The sequence below is a fragment of the Chiloscyllium plagiosum genome, unplaced genomic scaffold, assembly GCF_037043375.1.
Source record: "Chiloscyllium plagiosum isolate Xiang-an unplaced genomic scaffold, Cpla_swu_hap1 HiC_scaffold_7, whole genome shotgun sequence".
In the NCBI taxonomy this organism is placed as follows: Eukaryota; Metazoa; Chordata; class Chondrichthyes; order Orectolobiformes; family Hemiscylliidae; genus Chiloscyllium; species Chiloscyllium plagiosum.
Window position 1 is genome coordinate 75,038,048 of NW_028270145.1, and position 15,509 is coordinate 75,053,556.

Sequence of the window (15,509 nt, forward strand, 5' to 3'; positions counted from 1 at the left end):
TGGTATGCCCTACCTGTTAATGTAGTCAATTCAACCACATTAGAGAGATTTAAACAATCCTTAGATAAGCACATGGATGATGGGATAGTGTAGGGGCACGAGCTGAGAATATTTCACAGGTTGGTGCAACATTGAGGGCCAAAGGAACTGTTCCGCGCTGTATTGTTCTATGTTCTAATTCCCTTTTAAATGCATTTGATTGAACCAAGTCTTTACCACACACTCAGGCTATAGTGAATGCATCATGCAGTTAGTACCCCAAATGGGTTAACAGACAACACAAGGTAAATGCTGCCAATGCAGATACAAAGCACTGTTCCTGGGAAGTGCTAAGTAATGCTATATCTGTTCTCTGGTTTCCAGTGTGCTGTGGTGATTGTGTCCAGCTTTGAGAATGTTTAGCTCAGGGTATTACTCTCTATTTATGTCTTTGATATCTTACAAGAGATAATCATGTATCTTACATGTAATCTAACTATCAACTGAGTGATATGTAATAAATCTTTACTGCAATAAAACTTTACTGTTTAATCAATACTAATCTCATCTAAAGAAAGATATATTAGCATTGGAGGCAATTCTGAGTTGGTTCACTAGCTTGATCCCAGGTATGGAAGGAGACTGTCTTATGAGGAAAAATTGCATAGGTTGGCCTTGTACACTTTACAGTTTAGAAGAATGAAAGGTGACCTTATTGAAACATACAAGATTCCAAGGGAACTTGACAGAGGGGTACTGGAAAGGTTCTTGCCCCTTGCGGCAGCATCCAGGACTAGAGTGCATAATCTCAGAATAACACATCACCCATTTAAGACAAAAAAGGCTGCAGATTCTAGGTCATTAAGTATATTTAATTAGTGAAGAAACCAAGGGTTATTAGGAGAAAGCAGGAAAGTAGAGTTGAGGATGAGCAGATCAGCCATGATGACGGAGCAAACTCAGTGCATTCAATGGCGTACTTCTGCTCCTATGTCTTATGGTCTTAACCAACACTTTGGCCGACTACATCATATGGATGTCATTCCATATTTACGATCAGTGACTAATACTAATGAAAAGGACTCTGAACATATACAGAATTAATGTGGTGCAAAAAGAAACCATTTATACCATTGCGTCTGCACTGTCTCTCTAAGCATTTTGACTTCATGTCATTCTTCTCCCTTTTGCCTGTAATGCTGATAATATTGCAATTTGAAATAGTCATGTAATGCTCTCTGGAATGTTTCAGGTGAACCTGCATTCAACACTCTTTCAGGCAATGTATTTCAGACCCTAGCTATCCATTGTGTGTAAAAGTTTATTTTTGTGTCTTACCTGGCATTTGCATTGAACCAAACCTTTACCAATCATCCAGATTATGGTAAATGCATCATGCAATGAGTACCTGAATTGGAGTAACTGGCAGCATAAAATAAACTCCACCAATCCAGATGCAAAGCACTATTCCTAAAGGTGCTAACTAACGCTGTATCAGTTCTCTTGTTTTGCAAAACACTTTTAAATCTGTATCTTCTGGTACTTGGCCTATTATGAGTGTACAAGTGGGAACAGTTTCTCACTAAATACTCTGTCCAGACCCCTCATGATTTTGAAAATTCTATCCGATTTCCTCTTATTTTCTTCTTCTCCAAGGAAAACAGTATCAACATCTCCAATATAAAAGTGAGGTGGTATTATACCAGATTGAGTTCTCTCACAACCTTCCAGTTGCTGTCATTTGAATACTGCTCCTTGCTTTTATGTTCACATTTCTGTTCATCTTTGCTCAGTCTATGAGGATGACCACAATATTCCATGTACTTGCCATTTGGATACACCACTCCTTCTGTCCTTGTATTTCTATCCTACATAAGCTGCGTGTTCCATTGAAGCCCAATTCATGCTGGAGGAACAGCACCTCATTTATGCTTATGAACTTTACACCCTTCAGGACTTAATATTAAGTTCAAAACTTTTAGACTATGAACTGGATTCTTGATTTCATCCGACTTCACCCTACATTCCACCCTCAGTTTCTAGTTTTGTTTGTTTTGCCTTGACCTATGTTCTGCTACTAACACCAACGATGAATACCCATTCTGGACCTGTCCTGCTTCTGTACAATAGTTAGCACTCCCTTTGCCTTTTGTTCTCTGACACCTGTGATATCGAACCTACCTCACACTCTGACCTTTTCTTGACCTTCCCTCTGTGTCATGTAATCTTCCCTACCTTTTGTTTCATAGTGGTGAGCACTGATGTCTCACAGCACCAGGCAACTGGGTTCAATTCTACCCTCGGGCAACTGTCCATGGAGTTTGCACATACTCTTTGAGTCTGCATGGGTTTCCTTCTCCAGTCCAAAGAAATGCAGGTGAGATGATTGGCCATACTAAATTGCCCATAGTTTCCACAGGTGTGCAGGCTAGGTGGATTAGCCATGAGACATGCAGTGTTATAGGGGTACAGTAGGGGTGGGTCCAGGTGAAGTGATCTTCAGAGGGTTGGTGTGGACTCGATGGGCCAAATGGCTTGCTTCCACACTGTAGTGATTCTATGATTTTCTGATACAGTATAAAACAAATTATCTTCCACCTCTCTTCAGTTCGAAGGAAGAGTCATATTGGACATGAAACATGAACTCTGTTTTCCTCTTTGAGTAGGACCTTGACTTTGAAACATTAACTCTGTTTTCCTCTTAAAGTTGGACCTTTGGTCCAACACGTCCATGCCGATATTCGAAATTAATCGAGTCCCATTTACCAGTATTTGGCCCATATCCCTCTGAATCCTTCCTATCGTTTACCCATTCAGATTACTCTTAAACGTTGTAATAGAACCGTCTCCATCACTTCCTCTGGTAACTCATACCACATAGACATCATCCTCTGCATGAGAAAGTTGCCCCTTTGGTACCTTTTAAATCTTAAACCTATGCCCTTCAGTTTTGGACTCTCCTACCCTGGGAAAAAGACCATGGTTATTCATCCCAACCTTGGCAATCATGATTTCATAACCTTTATAAGGTCGCCCTCAGCCTCTGACACTGCAGGGAAAATAGCACCATCCCATTCAGCCTCTCCCATTAGCTTAAACCCTCCAAACCCTGGCAAGGTCCTTGTAAATGTTTTATGAACCCTTTCAAGTTTCACAACATTTTTGTATACCAAGACTCTTGTGTTTCTCCAGCACTTCCTATCTGTGTATCATATCTACAGTATTCACATTAATTTGTTATTATGATGCAAGTTCAGAAGACCAGTTCATATGGAACTATTGGCACCTCTACTGGTGGCAACACGATCCTGGGCTTCAGCCTTACAACAGCAAGCATGCTATCAGCTGTACGAGACAAGCAGGGTAGCAGTTTTATAATGCAGTGGCAGCATTGCTATTTCAATGCAGATGGAATCTCAGGCCCTTTGCTCATCAGAATTACCACATCCCAACCTTACAAAGCTTACAAAGCATCCACAGTAAATGGTAAACAACATAGAATGGAAACTGGCTAAAAAACTAATCTGGGCTCAGAAGCCAATAAGATGTCTTGAGGGGATGGAAGAAATTTTATGGCTGTCCTTGCAATCTGTTCTTTTTCTTTGTTATCGCAGGGTTGGTTGTCAGACTAGAAAAATGTTTTGTTGTTCACAACATTTATAAAGATTGAAAAATTTTGAATGTTTATTTGAATTTTTCAAAATTATCAATATTTTGCCCCAAACAATTGAAGTGGTTATGTTGTTTGAACTCATATTGACAGCTGTTTGATTTTTGTTTATAGTTCTACATTTGTTAACGAGTTTTTCAAATATTTAGACATTTTATATTTTAATAAATACTTCAGTTATTTAAACTTTAACTTTTAGGCAGAACTTCATTCTGTCAATTGCTCCAAGCCCAAATTTGCTGAATTCCCCAGCCCCGTGGAACATGGTGAAAGTTAATAGTTGAATGTGATCTCTCTTTATCCCCTTGGCTGACCTAGCACAGATTTCCCAAGATACCAACAAAGACCCAAATCATTGAAAGTTCAACATTGTAATCACTTTAATTTCTGCTGTTTGGTTTCTACAGCCTGTGATCATTAGTAAGGTTGTTATGCAGTGAGTCAATAATACCAATAGTGCGTAGGCAGCTCCTCAGATATCTCCTGAAATCGTACAGTTTAGATATAAATACTAACTCTCTTATGCTGTTTCCTCCACCCTTTGGACCTGTGCCTCTGATTCTCTTCTTCCTCCATCACCACTATCACAAATCAAGGTGCAGCTCTATTACCAGTCATTTTCCTTTATCTTTTCAAGGATAGATTTTGTAATTGCTGACTGCACTTGCCCCATTCTACTCTGAGTCTCTGAGCAGCTGAAAATCTTAATAATATTAATAGGTCCCTAAACAACCCTTAAAGTAGAATACTCATATTTAGAACATGGCAATTTTAATTTCGATAAACATTTGTTTGGATGTAACTTTTTGATGGTCAGATGAAGAAATTGAGGATTTTGGAGCATCTTGCATTTTTGTGCATGCTTGAAGCACGTCCTGTTATCTTCAGAATCCGCATAACTTGCTTGACTCAGATTGCTCATCTTTCTAGCCACATGTGTAAAGAAAACTCTGGACCCTTATGTACGTGTGTGTGTAACCCCACTGTCAATCTCATTCATTATACACCACCTCTAACTCTGGCCGTAATGCCTTCTCTCTCTCTTTTGTCTTGAAGGTACTGCCTCCCTCTGGATCACTACTGGGATGAAATACTCGGCTGTCCCAGAAGTCATCCTCCTTGATATCTGAGGACAAGAGTACAAGACCTCAGATGAAACATCAGCAGCACTGCCTCTTTCACCCCTCACCAGCTCAGCTACTGATACCTCATGGGCCTATTATCATTGGGAAATGTGGGAGTAGAATGTGGTGAGCACCCCAAGTATCACGGTCTGTGTTGGGAGCCTGCTGCTGCAAGTGGAGGCAAGATGCAAAACTGTATTTAGAGCTGACACCATTGCCCATTGCCCACCAATATTCCAATTCTTTCCTTGGCCCATGTGCACAGAAATATACATGGTCAGGAATATATGGGGCTAGGAAGTCCATAGAAAGCAGTGGCCAATGTATTATGGTGGCCAAGGATTAAGAAGGCTGGAGTTCTAAGTCATGAGCAGGAGTCTGAGAGTGAAAGTTATGGGTTATTTTTCGGACTGGAGGCCTGTGACCAGCCGTGTTCCACAGGGATCAGAGCTGGGTCCTCTTATATTTGTCATTTACATAAACTATTTAGCTGAGAATAAAAAAAGCATGGTCAGTAAGTTTGTGGATGAAGCGATGATTGGTGGTATAGTGGACAATGAACAAGATTACCTAAGATTACAAAGAGATTTTGATCAATTGGTTCAATGAGCTGAAGAGTGGCAGACGGAGATTAATTTAGATAAATGCAGGGTATTGCATTTTTGGTAAAACAAAGACAAGACGTACACAACTAAAGTTAGGGCCTCAGTGGTTCAGATACATAATAATTTCAAGTTTGCATCAGATATAGATAGGGAAGTTAAGAAGGTGTTTAGCATGTTGGCCTTAATTGCCCAGATCTTTGAGTACAGGAATGAGGATGTTATTTTGAGTTTGTACAGGACATTGGTGAGGCCTCGTCTGGAGAATTGTGTCCAATTTTGGTCTTCCTGTTATAAAAAGAATATTATTAAGCTGGAGAGGGTTCAGAAGAGATTTACCAGGGTGTTGCCAGGGATGAACTGTTTAAGTTGTAAAAATAGGCTGGATAGACTGAGACTGAGTGGTGACCATATAGAGTTTTGTAAAATAATGTGGGGTATAGATAAGGTGAATGACAGGTGTCTTTTCACTAGGGTGAAGGCTTTCAAATCTAGCTGCCATATTTTTAAGATGACAGGAGAAAAATAAAAAAAAAGACATGAGGGGCAATTATTCTTTATACAGACAGTGGTTTGAGTGTGGAACAAACTTCCAGAGGAAGTGGTGGATGTAAATACAACCATAACTTTTAAAAGGCATTTAGATAAGTACATCAATAAGAAACGTTTGGAGGGATGTGGGCCAAGCACAAGCAGATGGGACTAATTTAATTTGAAATTTTGGTCAGCAAGGACTGGTTGGACTAAAGGGTTTGTTTCCATGCTGGGTGACTCTGTGGCTGCATGTACAATGCATGGGTCTGCATGCAATGTTATTTCCTTTTAAAATCCATCATATCAGTGGGTTTTGCAGACCCCTTCCTCTCAGGTCAAGAATTCATACCTCACCTACACTGAGTGTGGACATAATCACTTTACTCCATTACACACTTACATTTTCCAACATAATGAAAGGTGACAGTGAATTCTTCATTCAGTGATTTCCAGTCTCCACTTCTACATGTTGCTGAGCCCAAACATCTAGATCTGCTTCATGGTAGCCATTTCCATAAACCCCAATAGGTTCGCACGTCACCAGCTATCCATCCAATCTATCTAAATGAGTCTGCACCCATTCATCTTTACCTCCCCAGCCTTTGGATTATGCGGTGAACGTGTTAGGTACGTTCATACACCATTCTTACCACCACCCCACCACGAAGCCAAGCTGTTCCTAACTATCGTCAAAGCCCTCTCTCACATAATACCCTCTTCCCATCTGTGCTTTCCCATACTCTCCCCTGCAGATACTGTAGCATCTCTTCACAATTGTCATATTTCTATCCATCCAGCCTACAGGCCCAAACTCCTAATCTGAAGAGTAGTTTGCCAAGTCTTCTTCCCCTGACAGCAGACCATGATCTTTGTACTTCACCCTCTATTACATAGTTTATCTCATTTTCCTACCTCATCAATTCACTCTCTAGTAAGGTAAGGTGGCAGCTGTATTCTATCCGAGATCTCCAGATACAGTTAGCTCCAATAAGCCACACATCCACGAACCCTCACTCTGATTACATCAATCCTGAAAGTGTAGCTTTGCAGTGTTACTTTTCAACTGGTTCTCATTTTTTTCATGTGATAAAGCTATTTATACCAATCAATTGTAGCTCAGATATACATCACTTCACCAAGAGCTTCTGAAGTTCTATTCTTTTTCTTTGTAATAAACAGAAAACCTACCTTTTTATAGAGGGCTCATCTTGTTCTTTAACTATTCAGGTGTTTAAATGTGTCTTGAAACAACTCTTTCTTGACAGTTGTCCTTTCCATCTGCTTGCCACACTGCCTCAGTCAAGGTTCACTGGTTCACATTGACCAGTATTTCTTGTCATCTAAGAAAAGTATAATTTCTATCTTCATAATTGACACAAGCTCTTAAAAGTCAATTCAAATATTTGTAAAAACAATTACTGATTGCTCAAGAAATTACAATTCTTCTTTACTGTATTGCTTCTGGGTCCAAGGTTGTTGCAACATACACAATTGAATTAAAGCTAGTACCAAGTGAAACGTTAAATAAAAATGTTTAATTCATAACTGTATCCTAGTGTAGACCTAATGTAGAAAAATGGGTGCACATTAAACAGTAAAACAAAGTTAATGATTGTGATAGAATGAATGGATATTTGGTTCATCAGTGTCATACTTTCTGCAGATCATGTACCATCTACTTATAAAGGCCTTTTGGCCATTCACTTAATCTTTCAAAATCAGCAAAAAGCTTAAACCTCTGAACAAAGTCAAGCAAAACTCTACAACATTCATCCTCATAGCTCTAGCAGCAATGAAATTGTTCAGAAAACAAGTCCAATTTTTTGTTTGAAATTAATTCAAATATTTCAGTACTATGAACAGCAACAACTTTCAAAATGCTACAGACTGTTAATTTTCACATTTTGTTACATTAAGAACAGGTTGTCTACATGATCTTACCTGACTGCTTCAGATTGTAAAACAAATTAGGATTTTTTTTAAAAGGTCCATTACGCATAGTCTTTCTCTTCATTTTATTTGAACTAATGATTGTAATGTTATTTAAATTTTAGCTCGTTTCAAGGATCATGTTATGGTCTATTAATTCATTGCATCACAAGCAATAGTATGTCAATGATTGAGTCTTTGACCTTAATGTATCATTGGGGAGAGTTGTAAAGGGGTTCATTGAATGCGAAAAAACAGGCCTCTGAGAAACTCACCCACTTTGGTAATTTTCATAACACCTATCATTCTCTAATGAGTTACCCAAGGCTATTCTAAGAACTCCATACACCCTCATTCTCTTATCAATAGTGAAGTAAAAAATGGCATTGATTGTAACTTGTACATAATGTTGATGATTATGACACACCAATATCCTTGACTTTAAAATAAAGCTGCATTGTGGATTCCCACAGCATTCCTGTAATTTATCAGTAGGCCTCCTGTGTTTGTAGAGTTAAGTAGATCTCAGCAGCAAACACCTAATGTCACTCGATTTATAAATTGAACATCAGGGACTGAATTTCAACAAAGCTGGGTAAACTCTGGGGACCTTAAAAATGGTAAGGGGGGTGGGTCTCAATTTCACCGTTCATAATCCCATTCTTGGTGCCACCAATTCTCACCGGTATGGATGTAGACTGAAGTTTGGTGATGCTTATTATCCTTGTACGCTGTGTTTCAAATGTGATTGGCTACTTTAGGGATATAGGCAAATTTTCCTACAATTTTGGCAACTTTTCAGGGATTTGTGGTTAATGGCCCTTCAAGGGTGTTATGAAACATTGTCTGGATGAGAGAACTTTTTGAAAAGTTCAAAAAGTTTTATCTCACCCATTGCCAACCTGTTGCCCTCCACATACCCCCTTCTCAACCTTCCATGGCTCCTGATACACTCCATGCCAACATATGGCAGTTTAATGTTCATTCACCCAGAAGATAATCTGGATAGAACCCTACTGTGACAATAGTATACAATATGTGGAAAAGCTTTCAAAAAATGACATAAATTAATAACTCACTACATTTTAAAAAAACTTCTTTCACTGCAGATCTGTAGAAGTGTCTATCATTTAGATCTTTAAAAAGATTCAATATCAGAAACTATAAGCACTTATCACCTCTTGAACTTGTGCAAAATCATTGTGCAATTGACAGAATACATCAAACATGAGCTGTCAAAGAAGCAATGGGCAGAATTTTCTCCTCTGAGGTGAGAAAATTGGGAAAATATAGAGTGATTGAAAATATCAGAATTGTGTGATTGAGAAAAAGTATTTGATTTTGCCCTCAAGTTGTAAATGGCAATTTCAGAATCATGTCATTGAGCGATGATTGCTTTACTTTTCTGCATTTGCATTTAATTAAATCACCAATTCACTTTATTTATATGCCACATCCAATTCTCCTCTCCTTCCCTAAGAAACCAGATGGCACAAATTCTTGATATACAAGTCAGAGTGGGTACCAGGCAACTTCAGCTCACCAAATGCTTGGACCAGTTTTCATCCAGCCACAATGGCCCTGCATTCTCTATGGCTGTCATCATCCTTGATCTTTCATTCTTACAAATCATCCGTTTCACCACATCACAATGCTTGCCCTTGGAGCAACTCACATTCCATTTCAGCACTTCAATACTTTACTTCGGAACTCAGGAACAACTATGACTTGCAGTCTTTACCAGGTCCTTGCCCAGAGGAAGGCTCATATATCCCATGAATCTTTACAGAATGCATCGTATGACTCAGCCTGCTTTCTTAGCAGTTATTTACTTTCCACTTAGTTGTTGACTGTCGGACTCGGACTAATTCACATTTCTGTCTTAACTCACATTCACTGCCTTTATCAATGGCTTAGAGGGTTCATCCTCTGTGCATGTCACCCTGTTAGTGCACAGGGTCTTCAGTGCTCAGTTACAAACTGACAGTCTCAGTGGCTTGCATTCTTTATTAGAGAAGAGGGACAGGCAGGCAATTAGTAATAATGGAGACCACTAAACAGTCAATGTGATTTGAAAAAGCATAGCCAGTCAGGCAGCATCCGAGGAGCAGAAGAGTCGACATTTCAAGCACAAGCTCTTCATCAGGAATTTTTTTTAAAAAAGACTCCTTCTAAAACATAAATTCATTTGGGCCTGGGAGAAAGATAATCCTGTGGGAAGAGTCCCTTTCTAAATTAACATTGTTGCAACCCATCAAAGTGACAAGTGAGTAAGGAAAGGGAGCCAGTTTTTGCTCCTCACCCAGGAATCTAACAGTTTGGGGTATCCCATCTTGAACCAAAATGAATTAGGAATGACCATAACATTCTTCATTTGACAGCAATTTTCATAGCAAAACTCACTGCATGTCATTTAAGCAACTGGCCACTTGTGAAACAGAAAAGTAAGCAGTCTTAAGCAAAATGAAGGGAAATTATAGTCGTCAAGGGGTTCTGCCAGAGTCAATCAAGGGCCTTGTCTGATAACACTATAGAGGGTTGGCCACAGTCAGTCAGCCACTTGATTCTACAAAATCTGGGCTCTGTGTCCTTGCACTCCGGGCTTTATGCCAGAGATGGTCTGCAGTTCAAGCAGAATCACTCTGGAGATTACAGGTAGGTCAGTCAAGATGCTGTGGAGTCACCAATCGAGGGAGACCATGATCAGTTAGAGTTGTCCTGCCAAATCAATGCAAGGGAAGATTTCAGTTAGTCTCAGGCATTTGGTCAGTAGTAGTCCTGCCGCTAATCAGACAACAATCCTTGAAGTCCTGGGAGATGTGTGCATCTCAAGACTGGTAATGGGCTTCATTGTATGGATCACCAGGGAATGATGATAGTGAATAAAAGGTAATTGGAGATAGCAGAATGGAGGTTTACCATGAATGGAAGTGGACTGGATGTAGAGTGGGGGATGAATTCACTCAGGACACAATAACTTGGCCTCTATATGGGGAGGGTATAGGGCAACAAGGGCATGGGAATTTCCAAAGTTAGAGGCTCTAGGGTTAACAGATGGCAACTGTAGTTATCAAAAAGGGATCAGCGGAAATGTGGGAGGCTGAAAGCTTGTAGGGGCCACAGGGACAGCAACACAAAAGGAATCTGAAGGATTGGAGGAAACTTCTATGTCATAGGAAGAATCTGCCAGTCACTCACAATGAAATGAAGTTGGATCCTTGCCACAAAAAAACAAAAGTCAATAACTGACCAAAATGGCTAACATCCACTTAAAGTGGGCAAAGCAAGTTACTGATTTTGCTTCAGGGCAGAATAAAACTTTTGGAATTCGACACCCAACTGGGGACAACTGCAGTGATCATGCCTCCACTAATTCACTACTGGCATTAGCGAGCTTCAATTTTCATTTTATCAATATCATACAATCATGATCTTATATAGTGCTCACAATTGCTTCCTTGTCATGTCAGCTGAGCAAATGTAATCAGATAAAAGCTCTAAACTGGCACTTGGTGACTTCATTTCAGAAATACATTGCTTAGCTAGCACTGGAATGCTTTGCAACTGCCACATTTACATACTGAACTGTAAGTAGGAAGGAAGTGGTCTGTGATATGGATTGGAGTCTTTTTGTGGGGAATGGGAGGTGGAGTTGCTAAAGTGGTTACTAGCAGAATTCTACTACTCCAGTATAGCATTAAAACCTGGGTTGTGCAACGTATATTTGGATAAGCTCTCATACCTTAAAGGTCTTTACTGAGGTATGTCAGAGACTTCCTTGGGAAGACTTCATGTGATAAAGCCTCAATCTTTACTAGAGTTGGAACTGCACTCAGAGGATTGGGTTGCAATCCCATCCAGGTGACCACTAAAGTCGTAGCTGCCTTGATTTTAAATGCCACAATTTCTTCAAAGGAACAATGTAACATTTCCTGACCTAAGACCAGTTTATGCATCTTGAATGGAAATGATGCCTTTTTCTCCAGATCACAGCACTTCAAGTCTTCCACATGTGATGAGGAGAGTCAAACAGTTTGGGCAGTGGGATTCTCCATCAATTTTACTGTCCCCCTAAGAATTGGGCATTATCAACAGTTTCCTGTTGTCAATCTGCAGAGTTTGGCAAGTAAGCATGGGTGGGTATTCCCAGGTCTTTTTTTCTAACAATATGTAAATAGCCCAACCAGGGAAAGGGTCATCCAACACCAGGTATTGGAGAATGAGCCCAACCAGGTGATCAAAGTTTCAGTGGAAAAGCATTTCAGGAACAGTGATCATAATTCTGTAAGTTTTAAACTACTAAAGGATAATTTCCTCGGGTGAAATACAGGAAGGGTGACTTCTATAAGTTCTATAACTTAGTGGGCGGCACGGTGGCACAGTGGTTAGCACTGCTGCCTCACAGCGCCTGAGACCCGGGTTCAATTCCCGCCTCAGGCGACTGACTGTGTGGAGTTTGCACGTTCTCCCCGTGTCTGCGTGGGTTTCCTCTGGGTGCTCCGGTTTCCTCCCACAGTCCAAAGATGTGCAGGGTCAGGTGAATTGGCCATGCTAAATTGCCCGTAGTGTTAGGTAAGGGGTAAATGTAGGGGTATGGGTGGGTTTCGCTTCGGGGGTCGGTGTGGACTTGTTGGGCCGAAGGGCCTGTTTCCACACTGTAATGTAATCTAATCTAATCTAAATCTAATCTATAATATTAAGCAGAAATGGGGTAATGTAGATTTGGGGCAGTTGTTTGAGGGTAAATCAACATCTGACATGTCAGGGTTTTTAAAAGGCCAGCTGATTCGAGTTCAAGACTGGCACGTTTCTGAGAAAATGAAGGATAAAGATAGTAAAATTTGCGAGCCTTATGACAGGAGAAATTGAGATCTTAGTTAACAAAAAAAAGGGCATACGTAAGATTTAGGAAACTGTAAGACGGAGCCTTCAAAGAATACAAAGATAGCAAAGAACTCAGACAAGGAATTATGAGTGTTAAAAGGGGCCAGGAAATGTTTTTGCAAACTGGTTTAAGGAAAATACCATATATAAGGAGCAATAGAATAATTAGGGAAAGAATAGGTCCACTCAAGGAATGATGAGGGAATTTATGCATGGAACTGGAGGAAGTGGGTGAGATCTTAAACAAAAACTTTGCATCATAATTCTCCAATGAGAATTGGAGAATATGGTGGGTGGTGGGTTTTGGGAGGGATATGTTGATAGTCTAGAGCATATCCATATAAGAAAGAAGGGAATGTTACTTGTTTTGAAAAGTATTAAGGTAGACAAATCCCGAGGATCTGATGGGACCTATCTCAGAATGCAGAGAATCGTAGAATCTCAAAAATGTGGAAGCAGGCCATTTGGCCCATTGTGTTTACACTGACCTTCCAAATAGCATCCCACCCAGACCCCACTCCCACTGGGGTATAAATGTCAATTACTAAGGCACATAGGTTTAAGATAAAGGGAGTAAGTTTAAGGAAGATGCGAGAGGCGGGTTTTTTAGACAGAGGGTGGTAAGTGCCTGAAATGTGCTGCCAGAGGAAATGGTGGGAGTAGATACAATAGTAATGTTTAAGACACATATTGACAGATATATGAATAAGCAAAGACTTGAGGGAATGGACAGCATAGAAGTAAAAGGTTTTCAGTTTAGAAAGCATCATGTGTTAGTGCAGTTTTGGTTGGCCTATATTATTCTTTGTTCTTTGTTCTATGCTCCTCTACACATTTCTCTATGGTTCATTATAGCCTCTATACTAATCTAATGATAATTAATAATAACCTATGTAGCCCCACTCACCACCTTTAACCTTGTACGTGCCATGTCAACTCATTTAATACCAACCATGGGCAGACCTCAAGATCCAGGCAGAGATCAGATTTTTTTTTAAATTCAACAAAATTGAGCTCCCAGACATCAAAAAACGCTGTTTGGGAGCCTGTTCATTTGGAAATATTGAGCCGCTGCAGGTTTTACATGTTTTTTGTAGTTAAACCATGAGCCATCCTCAAGATTCTTTTTGTTAACTATCTCAAAGATCTGCTGTGGAGAATTATGTTCATACAAATGTTGAAGTGTTGAAGAGGTTAGGCACAGGAAGGAATGGACTTGTGGATGGCCCTACTAAGTCTGTGCAGTGTGATCAGAGGAAGATAGCCATTTTGAGACCTCATTATGTTAGATAGGCAGGAGAAGGAAACACACCTTCTAATGTGTACCCTTCATAAGGATATCTCTCTCTCATAAGGTCCACAACTCTGTCCTTTACAATCAATAGCCAAAATGTAGCAAGATAACATTTACAATCCCAGTCTTCATCTGGAAGGTTTCTTCTCTCACAGCCTTATATGCAATAAATGTATGGCTGAACCTTACCAGAAACTGATTCAGTGTCACTTCTGTGTATTTCCTGGCGGGGGTGGGGGTGTGGTTCTCTCCACCAGCCTGAGGAAGGTTTTTTCATACTATCCTTCAAAGCTTGCCTCATTGCCTCAGTGGCATGCCCCTATCGTGCCCCACTCATTGTATTTTTCCACTTGTCATAGATGGAAGCATTGGCCACTTCTGGGAATCCTTATGTTGGTCCCATCTTTAAAGGATGGCTGTGGAGTGGTAAAATACTGGCAGTCCAGGGAAGTCCTGCCTATTTCCTGTCAATTTGTCCCAGACATGTACGACTGAGGGAAATTGGCAACTCCAGCTTGCTAATAAACACTTAGAGGTCCTGGTGAAAAGGGGAAGTGCATGTGCAGTCCATAGAACGTGCTCTGAGATGCTGGTGACTAATGGAGCACTGGAGAAGCACCTGATGACCTGGAATTGCCAGGCTACTTTTCTACCTACCATGTCTGGAATTGTCACCATCTAGTTTATATCCAATGGGTGGGAGTATTGTAATGAGGACATTAATACATTTAAATGCATGTAAGTAGGCCTCTTACAACTCACTAGTGGGAATCTGATCTCCCTTTTCAACACATTGTTGCAAAATTGATTTTTTTTTGTTTTTGACATCAGAAAGCTCCTCCACTTTCAATCTCATGTGATTCTCCTAATTTTCTCAGCAAGACCCGCATTGATCAGGGGCTGGGAAGATTCTGCTCACAGTAAAATTCTCCTGTTTAATGCATGTAGCTGTTAAGTGTCCACTCTAGCCTGTATGTGTGGTCTTAGGGCTGAGTGTCTCAGTCGATTGGCATGTTCCTGAGTGGTAGAGAAATGACAATATAGAAATATGACAGGGGTGATCGTCAGGATTGTTTCCTTGCTACAGTGTCATATTACTAGTGACAGGAAACCTTTGGTGATGTGGTCCTCCACTGGTCAATCAATTAAGCAATTTAAGTGGAAAATTAATAGCTAAACCCATAGGCATTTACTCTGCACCGGGAGTGCTTACCAAGCAGCACATTCCGAGGTGTCTTCCAATTTAAGCACTCCATGTACTTGATAGTTCATTGAGGCCTTGCCACCCCTTAATCCTCACTCCTCCAGGGCAAATGCACCACTGGGTGCTCTGTGACAACCCTACACTCCCCTCAATGCCACGATTTGCCCACCTGTAGCTTTCCTGATAGACTTATCTGCTTTGAGTGGAAGCAGTGGCACTATTGAGCTACCAGTCCTCTTAATTGACCCATGGAGACAAAATGCCACCCTCTGATTCCACTGCCCCCTGG